We start from the raw sequence: 11,264 nt of genomic DNA on the forward strand, positions 1-11,264 counted from the left end.
CCCCAGAGGGAAGCCTCTTCTGAAGTCTCTACACAAGAAAGCCCGCAAACAGTTTGCTGAAGACATGTCAACAAAGGACATGGATTACTGGAACCATGTCCTATGGTCTGATGAGACCAAGATTAATTTGTTTGGTTCAGATGGTCTCAAGCATGTGTGGCGGCAATCAGGTGAGGAGTACAAAGATAAGTGTGTCATGCTTACAGTCAAGCATGGTGGTGGGAATGCCATGGTCTGGGGCTGCATGAGTGCAGCAGGTGTTGGGGAGTTACATTTCATTGAGGGACACATAATAATAATAATAATACATTTTATTTATATAGCGCTTTTCAAGATACTCAAAGACGCTTTACATAAGACAAATAATCAAAACAAATACGTACATACACCATACAAATCAAATCATAGTACAAAATCAAAATAGTACATCAACATCAAGAATAATTAAGATAAAAACAAAGAGAGCAGCATAAGACAGTTCATTAAAAATTAGCTAAATTATGAGAGAGAACAACAAATATAGAACAATTTCTTAAAATTAGACAGAAACAGGACAGATTTACATGCAATCAGGAAACTGAAAACTTTACAAGTTTTAGGATCTAGGACTTCACATTTCTGTCGTGATCTAAGTATAAAAACTATTAAAAAGAATAGCAAAAATAAAAGCATTTATTTCGTGTTGTTACAAGTTAAATGCCATATTGAATAGATGAGTTTTGAGAAGTGACTTGAATTTGGACAGGTCAGGACAATCTCGTAGGTGTTTGGGGAGAGCATTCCATAAAGATGGAGCAGCTATGGAAAAGGCCCTGTCACCCCAGGTCCGGTGCTTGGTCCTAGAGGGTATGGACAGTAGGTTAGCCTCAGAAGAGCGAAGGCTACGGGAGGGAATGTGCTGATGGAGCAGGTCGGTGAGGTAGGATGGGGCCTGATTATGGAGAGCTTTGTGAGTGAATAGAAGAATTTTGAATTGAATGCGTTGAGCAACGGGAAGCCAATGAAGTTTTTGTAGAACAGGTGTAATATGATCACGGGAGCGAGTATGAGTAAGGAGGCGAGCAGCTGAATTCTGGATATACTGAAGTTTTTTTAGGATTTTGTTAGATGTACCATAAAGGATGCTATTGCAATAATCAATTCTGGATGTAATAAAAGCATGAATCAAGGTTTCGGCGGCAGAAAAGGAGAGTGATGGACGTAGACGTGCTATGTTTTTTAGATGAAAGAAAGCAGTTTTGGTGATGTGATTTACATGGCGGTCAAAAGAGAGGTTGCTATCAAAAATTACACCAAGATTTCGGATGTTAGAAGACGGAGACAAAGTGTCATTATCAATGGTAATTTGAAAATTTTTTGTGGTTTTTGCCAGGGTTGTAGGACCTACGATGATCATATCTGATTTTTCACAGTTTAATTTGAGGAAATTAGCTTTCATCCACAATTTCATTTCAGTGATGCAATTTGTCAGAGTGGAGTGAAGTTCAGTATTAATGGATTTGGAGGAGATGTAAAGCTGAATATCATCAGCATAGCAGTGGAAATGTAAACCATGCCGACGTATGATGTCACCAAGGGGGAGCATATAAAGAATAAACAAAAGGGGACCTAACACTGAGCCTTGGGGAACGCCTTGGGACAGTGGAGCAATGGCAGAACTACAATTGTTGATATTAACAAACTGTTGTCTGTTTACGAGATATGACCTTAACCACAAAAGGGCAGTACCAGTGATGTTGACAGAGGATTCAAGGCGGGACAGAAGAATGGAGTGATTAATGGTGTCAAAAGCTGCAGTAAGATCAAGGAGGACGAGAATATTAATTTGTCCAGAGTCTGAGGAAAGAAGAAGGTCATTTGTGACTTTGAGGAGGGCTGACTCAGTGCTGTGCTGGGGGCGGAAACCAGACTGAAATGATTCAAATAGATTATTGGAATTTAGGTGATCTTTGAGCTGTGAGGCAACAACACGTTCCAGTATTTTCGACAGAAATGGAAGATTGGAAATGGGCCGAAAGTTACTCATAATGTTAGAGTCAAGTCCAGGTTTTTTAAGTATGGGAGTAACAGCAGCCAATTTGAGTGATTGAGGGACTGAGCCAGAACTAAGAGAGGAATTGATTATCTCTGTGATAAGTGATGAGATAACTGGAAAACAACCCTTAACAAGTTTTGATGGAGCAGGATCCAAAACACAAGTGGAGCTTCGCATCCCTGTTAAGATCTCAGATAGGTCCAAATGAGACACAGGTGAGAACTGAGACAGAGGCTGGGTAATAAATTGAGGTGAGATAGGCGGAGAAACAGAGATGACAGGGGAAACTGTCAGAAAATTGTGGATATTCTCAACTTTTGTTTGAAAAAATGAGAGGTAAGAGTTACACTTGTCAACTGTAAAGGAATTGGTAGTATTGTCAACTGGTTTGAGAAGTTTATTTATTGTGGAAAAGAGAGTCTTAGGATTTGTTGATCCAGCATGTATGAGTTCGGAATAGTAAGTGGATCGGGCTGCCGTAAGAGCGTCTTTGTAATGTTGAAGATAATCAGAATAAATCTGATAATGTACTGTTAGACCGGTTTTCTTATAAAGTCTTTCAAGCTGGCGTTTACGGGATTTCATTTGGTGAAGCTCAATTGTGTACCATGGTGCAGAATGACTAAATGAAACAAATTTGGTTCTCAAAGGAGCCAGCTCATCAAGACATGAGGCGAGTATGTCATTATAGTAATCGACAAGGTCAGATGAATTACTAGACAGTACAGGACAGACAGACATCTTTTTAACAAGAGAATCTGAGAAAGCAGAGGGAGAGATATATTGAAGATTCCTGAAGGATATTTTACGTTTAGCTCTAGTGATGGGCCTAGTGACCTCAATGTCCATGATGATTGTCAAATGATCAGAGACAGTAAGGTCATGGCTGGACGGCTGATGAACTAGGACACCAGTAGAGCAGACAAGGTCAAGAGTATGACCTTTTTTATGAGTTGGAAAATGTATATGTTGTGTGAAATTAAAACACTGTAACAATTCCAAAAATTCCCTGGCAAATTTACAGTTGTTGTCATCAATATGGATGTTAAAATCACCCATAAGCAGTACAGAGGATGAGAGGGCACTAAGCTGGGTTAAAAAATCTGAAAAGTCAGAGAGAAAGGAAGCGTTTGGCTTTGGCGGACGATAAACTACAGCAGTGACCAGAGGAGTAGGCCCTGACAACTTGAAAGCCAGGTGTTCAAAAGAAAGAGCAGCAGGAAAAGACAAAGTGGTTATTTTAATATCATCCCTATAGACTGCAGCAACACCACCACCTCGCCCTTCCATACGAGGTTCATCAATATACGAGTATCCCATTGGCGTGGTCTGATTTAACGTAAAATAATCCAAGGGTTTATGCCAAGTTTCAGTGAGACAGAAAAAGTCTAGTTCACTGTCAGATATAAATTCACTGAGTACAGTACTTTTTGTGTTGAGTGAACGAACATTAAGCAATGCCATTTTCAAGTGGTATTGTTGTGTAGTTGGCTGTGAGGAACGAGGAAGAGAACGGAGATTTGCTAAGTCCACTCCGCGTTTCCTATCCCACTCCGTGGACAGCGTTGTCATGGAGACTACACCGCTACTGGTGTGCAAGGCAGCAGCGCTCTGATGACGTGAACTCCAATATGTACTGTGAAATACTGAAGCAGAGCATGATCCCCTCCCTCCGGAAACTGGGTCGCAGGGCAGTGTTCCAGCATGATAATGACCCCAAACACACCTCTAAGACAACCACTGCTTTATTGAAGAGGCTGAGGGTAAAGGTGATGGACTGGCCAAGCATGTCTCCAGACCTAAACCCAATAGAACATCTTTGGGGCATCCTCAAGCGGAAGGTGGAGGAGCGCAAAGTCTCGAATATCCGCCAGCTCCGTGATGTCGTCATGGAGGAGTAGAAAAGCATTCCAGTGGCAACCTGTGAAGCTCTGGTAAACTCCATGCCCAGGAGAGTTAAGGCAGTTCTGGGAAATAATGGTGGCCACACAAAATATTGACACTTCAGGAACTTTCACTAAGGGGTGTACTCACTTTTGTTGCCGGTGGTTTAGACATTAATGGCTGTATATTGAGTTATTTTGAGGGAAGAATAAATTTACACTGTTATATAAGCTGCACACAGACTACTTTTCATTGTGTCAAAGTGTCATTTTGTCAGTGTTGTCCCATGAAAAGATATACTTAAATATCTGCAGAAATGTAAGGGGTGTACTCACTTTTGTGATACACTGTAAATAGAGTTATTTAATATTATTATTATTGTTGTAGTATTTAAGATGCTTTTACTTGCTGTTTTTGCATTATTGTAGTTAGCTTGCTACACATTTGTACAGCGTTTTGTGTAAAAATAATATCATGTTAATCATTAAGCAGTTTCATACAAGGTTCTTTTTCCCTCAACTACACTTTCTTAAAGTAATGCAGACATAAATTTCACCTGTGGTTATCAACATATTTGTTTGGGTCTAAGCATGTTGTAAGAAGGTATGATGAGTGATGCTAATGAGGTGGCATGGTAGGTAATAAATTTACCCAAGTCATTGTTTTGTTGTTGTTCTTTTCTTGGTACAGGAAAGATTTAAGATTATTGTCCATTGTAATCACTCCTGCTATAGAATGGTGCATAAGATAAGGTTATAATTTATTCCTTTAACATAAGAGCACACATTTTCCTGCTTACATCAAAATTAGAAACATTAATGCTGGCACAATTATACTTTTAACTTTTAACATATTCTTCACAACTCAGCAGTAGTACAATCCAAAGTATGAAAAGTCACACAGGATCACTTTTTAAAGTGACAAAACTCTTAACTCATAACTCATAGTATACATTACATATGTTGTTTAATTACTCTAGTTAATTATTGTTCACTACATATAATTAATTATCAATAATGCTGTGCAGTTTTTTTGTTAGGTCCAATGCATTTGGGGTGCTTATTATTGTTGTTTATAAATATTAAAAACTTAGATCTATTACAGAATTGACACAGAATGTTGTAGAAGGCCTTTAAGTTTAAATATTTCTTAAATAATTATTTAAATGTTTTTACATCAAACTGCTGTATGCAATAAAACCAAAGAAAAATAATTTAAGACAGTCAAGAAAGATAGGCCATATTTGTCAGACAAGGTCACTCTTGTGATCATGTAAACTGATTGCAACTGAAGACTCGCAAATTGCTAGATTGGATGTCGGTGAACAAAAATTTTTTAGAAATGTATTGTTCATATAATTTTGTATAGTTAGTAACTAACAAGACTGACTGATCTTGTAATTCTGACTTTGTAAAGTATCATCTATTGTTCTTAACTAAATAAGTTTATCATACCTAAAATCTTGCTTGAAATAATAAAGATTATGTTGAAATACATGATTGTAACTGTAAGATAAAAAAAAACATAACATATTTACACCTCAAACTCAAAAAGGGAAATGTCTAAACATTCACTTATACTGTTCTGTCTACAAACCAGCTGGCAAACTTTGTTAGCTCAATAATATGATGCACAAGAGTTTAGTATGTTGCATGAACATGCAACTTCAAAAGAATGTAAAGACTCATTTCTTCTTAATTCTGTTTGTTGCTCGATATCATTTTTTTTTTAGAAGTTGGAAGGTTTTCAATTTGGGCTCATCATTAAATATAACCGGTTTCTAAATAAAATGTGTTTGTATTGACACAATTAAAATTCCTATTTAATCACAATACATAATGTATTAGTTCATAGATCTGTTTTAGACTGTTGTCAGAAACAGAAATAATAAAAATACTGCTCAAGCTAATTCTTGAAATGCCTGATTTATCTGAAATTATTTTTAATTCAGATGTACATTTTTACACACTGGTAAGGTGAGCATTTTCAACACATTCACCATGAATGATGAGTATATGAAACAAGAAAATTGTCCTGTTTGCTACTATAATAACAGAAATATTGTAATTGTAATGATTCTTGCCAAATGCAGAGCCTAACGGGACACAGGAGTCATCAGGATTTCCCCCTACTCTTTCCTTAGAAACACCAGTCTGGGTTATTTTATTATCATCATAAAGCAGACAGTGTTAAACTTTTCTGGATGTAACAAGAGAAAGCCAGGTGCAAGGTATCAGATACGTATGTCTGATTGTACTTGATGTCAGTACTTGATATCACCAGATTCAGTTATCATTGTTTATCATCGCTTCATTAAAACAGATTAACTTTTACTGATCATTACTGTAAAACTGATTTCATCAAGGGGAACAAAAGGAAATGTAACTCTCATGTGGTTTTTGATACAAAACACAACATTTTTGTTTAAAATATATACAGTAAAAATGTTATTGTGCCATTCAGTTTATCATTATAAACAAGGATTACATTAAATTACAGTAATGTTTAAGAAATCTACCATTAATAGTTACAGATCAATGATATACATGCTTTATTTTACTCTTAACATATACTGTATATAAAAAAAGAAATATCTTCATATCCACGGGTTAAACAGGTTTTACTTAACTGGTAAATTGCATGGCTTACATAATAGTTTATCGTACAGCCAGCTTTAGTAATATTTAGAACATAAGAACATAAGACTAAAAGTTTCCAAATAGTCATGAGTTTATGCATGTAATTGATTTAGTAGATAAGTGCAAATAACATGTCTAAATAATTATTTTTAAAACTCACGTAAAACTACTCAAACTGAGCAAATAAAAATAGAAGGAACAAATAAACCAGTTTAAAAGTCAATCTGATTTATACATTTAGCTCCATGGTTAACAGAGCTAATCAACTCTAGAGCAGACCTCAAATGATCATAACTTTAAAACATTATTAAAATAGACAATATTTCATTCATTTCAATCTGAGAAGCTGTATTAAATCATGAATTTATTTGAGTCTAATATTCTTATACACATTTTCTGTTTATCACAGTAAATGTTCATAAATGTGATGTTACAATAATAATGTTTTTTCCTTCAGTTTAACATAAAAGCCACCATTAGACACTTTTCAAAGTAAAAAGAACTCCAATTGTCGTCACCATCTTTTAACAAACTCCACACCCACCCAACCCCAACACACTCACTCACACAGAGGTTTTTGAACTAGGCAATACACCCATACCATGCTTTCTTACTTAACATTAGTGGTGTGCGATACTGCAAAATTTGGTATCGAATTTGTATTTGATATGAATTGGTATCGAACATGGTGAATGTGTCGGAACACCAAGTAAATTCAGGGCCAGTATCGCTGATACAGATACTTATCAATTTAATAATTAAGGTAGATGCATCTTCAAATTGCTAAATCTAAGTGAATTTTCATGACATTTAAGTGTATTATTGTAATACATACATTGTTTGTAAGTAGCTGCTCTCTGTAGGGTTGTAAATAAATTCAGTTGTTTAAAGCGGTCCGATTTCTTGTTTCTGGTGCTTTACTTTCTCACAACGTTACCATCATGGCGTATTACCACAAAGCGGCTAACACATAGTTGTGCTTGTTGGGTGAATACATTTGTAAATTTTTAATAGTGACCGAAACACTACTGTAATTTAATGTAATCATTGTTTATAATGATAAACTGAATGGCACAATAACATTTTTACTGTATATATTTTAAACAAAAATGTTGTGTTTTGTATCAAAAACCACATGAGAGTTACATTTAGCAATCACATTGCAAGTTCCCCTTGATGACATCAGTTTTACAGTAATGATCAGTAAAAGTTAATCTGTTTTAATGAAGCGATGATGAACAATGATAACTGAACTGTTAGGCTCTGCATTTGGCAAGAATCATTACAATTACAATATTTCTGTTATTATGGTAGCAAACAGGACAATTTTCTTGTTTCATATACTCATCATTCATGGTGAATGTGTTGAAAATGCTCACCTTACCTTTGTGTAAAAAATGTACGTCTGAATTACAAGTAATTTCAGATAAATCAGTATAAAACAGATCTATGGACTAATACATTACGTATTGCGATTAAATAGGAATTTTAATTGTGTCAATACAAACACATTTTATTTAGAAACCGGTTATATTTAATGATGAGCCCAAACTGAAAACCTTCCAACTTCTAAAAAAAAAAAATGATATCGAGCAACAAACAGAATTAAGAAGAAATGAGTCTTTACATTCTTTTGAAGTTGCATGTTCATGCAACATACTAAACTCTTGTGCATCATATTTTTTGAGCTAACAAAGTTTGCCAGCTGGTTTGTAGACAGAAGTTTGAGATGTAAATATAATATTTAGCTTTTTTTTTTTTATATCTTACAGTTACAATCATGTATTTCAAAAAGTGATCCTGTGTGACTTTTCATACTTTGGATTGTACTACTGCTGAGTTGTGAAGAATATGTTAAAAGTTAAAAGTATAATTGTGCCAGCATGAATGTTTCTCATTTTGATGTAAGCAGGAAAATGTGTGCTCTTATGTTAAAGGAATAAGTTATATTATACTATAGCAGGAGTGATTACAATGGACAAGAATCTTAAATCTTTCCTGTACCAAGAAAAGAAAAAACAAAAACAAACAATGACTAGGGTAAATTTATTACCTACCATGCCACCTCATTAGCATCACTCATCACACCTTCTTACAACATGCTTAGACCCAAACAAATATGTTGATAACCACAGGTGAAATTTGTGTCTGCATCACTTTAAGAAAGTGTAGTTGGGGGAAAAAAAACCTTGTGTGAAACTGCTTAATGATTAACATTAGAGATGGGACGATCGATCGGCTATGAATCGGTATCGGCCGATTTTTAATTAAAATATGCTATCGGCGATCGGCCGATATCTCCTAAAAGTAGCCGATCCGATCGTGTGATATATAAAGATCATGTTAAGTTAACAGCTCAGTGGATTGATCCAGACGCCAACCATCACATCACCATTCATCAACCATCGTACAAAAACCACAGTGAAAGCTCTTCATGACCTAAAATAACATCATTAACTTTGTGCATCATACATACGATGTAATTTTGCTGATTGTAATATTTACTTTAAAAAGATAATTCAACCCGGTCACATCTGAGTTGATTCTATCAGCACGTTATATAAACTCGTGGTTCACTTTGGTAAATCGTAAGCGGTTCTTACTTGTGATTTAGATGAGAACAGAAAATGTTACAGAGCCAATCAGAGGCAAAAGTTTATTCATTACCAAATTCGTTAGTTCAGGATCATCTGCTGAACTTTTAGCTCCTTAGACGGAACGAGTCTGACGGTCGGTTACAGATCTGTGGTAATAGCAGTTTAATTAAGCTTTTTAATTAAGCTTTTTAATGTAAGAGAGTCACACAGAATGTTCTGTAGTAGCTGGTGTTTATTTAAAACCACGACATTTAATTAATAACAGTAAACACGGAGAGATAACTGAGAAGAGAAACTTACGCTTGGCGAAAAATGAATCGACTCATGAATCAATGAATCACTTATAGCGATACTGTGAACAAAGCGTATCTTCTAAGGGCACACACAAACACACACACAAACAAACACACACACACAAACACGCGCGCGTGCGCGCTGCTCCGGTTTATCTTCACTGTGAGGCTCTTTTTAAGTTTATTTATTTTATTTACTGCTAAACCCCCCCAACCCCCCCTCCCCCCGATCGCAATCGGCTATCGGCCGATGTCCCTGAAAGGAGATCGCAGATCGGAATCGGTGCCAAAAACCCCGATCGGCACATCTCTAATTAACATAATATTATTTTTACACAAAACGCTGTACAAATGTGTAGCAAGCTAACTACAATAATGCAAAAACAGCAAGTAAAAGCATCTTAAACACTACAACAATAATAATAATAATTAGGGCTGTCGAAGTTTACGCGATAACGCATTAACGCGATCTCAATTTAATGCGATTAAAAAAAATAGTGCCGTTAACGCAAATTCTATTTGGCCCTGCGAGTCATCCGTAGTTTATGTTGAGACTTGATTGTTCATGGCATCTCTCATTAAGACAGCGTTTCTCAAATGTAACCGAGCGTCATAGCGTCGTAGCACTTGCTTAATAAAGAAATAAATACACGGTATATTCACAAGTGGTCGGGAGCAGAACACTTTTATTACTTTTTCTGTTACGGTACCGAATAGCGGACAGCTAGAGTCGTTAGCCAAGCATGCTATTCCATGAACTATGGAAGCCCCAAAGGGTCAAAACACACTCACTTCGTGTAGAAACGTCCATCAAACCATTGATACAACCACAGAAAAGTCTGTTACAATAACCTTATCCCACCTAAAGCACCACTGATCTACAATGTTTGCTGATGGAGAAATTTTAACCTACAATCTGACATATATACGAAGTCAAGGGTCTCTGCTGGATAGTATTACTGCCTAGCATGTGAGTGAATAAAACTCCCTTACAGTTTTCTTTTGTCCATGCAGTTTTTAACATAAGTACATTTAGCATAAAATGTGTTCACCATTTTAATTGTAACATTTCACTTAAAAATCCTTGTTTTCTATAACATTTACACAGATTTTTTTTAATGCGATCAATAAAAATTTTAATCGTTTGACAGCCCTAATAATAATATTAAATAACTCTATTTATATAACTTTTTCACATACTCAGCGATACTTATGATAGGTATAATGAAGGACGGGAAAACATAAAAAACAGTAAGAATAAAAAACATAAAAAACAGAAAGTAATAAAGAAGTAAAGAGGGCCGCTCAGGTGGCGCAGCGGTAAAAGACATGCGCTGCAACCAGAGCTGGATTTCGAAGGAGCGTCGTTTCGAATCCAGCTCTGCCTTCACGGTCGAGGCTGGGCGGCTATGGACAACGATTGGCCTGTTGTCCGGGTGGGGGGCGGGACTTGAGACCGTAGGGGATGCTCTCTCAGGAACGGGGCAGTTGCGCCCTCTGCTGGCTGGTTGGTGGCGCCTGTATGGAGACGGGAGGGGGTGTGGCGGAGTGTGTGATCCTCCGTGCACAGTACTCTGCCACGCTACACTCGTCAAGTGTGGGTGATAAGATGGTCGATTGGCTGTGCACGTTTCGGAGGGCCTCGTCAACCCCAACCAGGAGCAGGAATCCGCACTAATGAGAGGATGATAGATGGGATGAAAAATTGGACATGCTAAATCTATAAAAAAATAAAATAAAAAAAATAAAAAAAAAAGAAGTAGAGGAAAGATTTTTGTTGACTTTTGAAGAAAGAGATGGAAGAGCAAAACAGACA

Source organism: Trichomycterus rosablanca, chromosome 9, assembly GCF_030014385.1.
Source record: "Trichomycterus rosablanca isolate fTriRos1 chromosome 9, fTriRos1.hap1, whole genome shotgun sequence".
Classification (NCBI taxonomy): domain Eukaryota; kingdom Metazoa; phylum Chordata; class Actinopteri; order Siluriformes; family Trichomycteridae; genus Trichomycterus; species Trichomycterus rosablanca.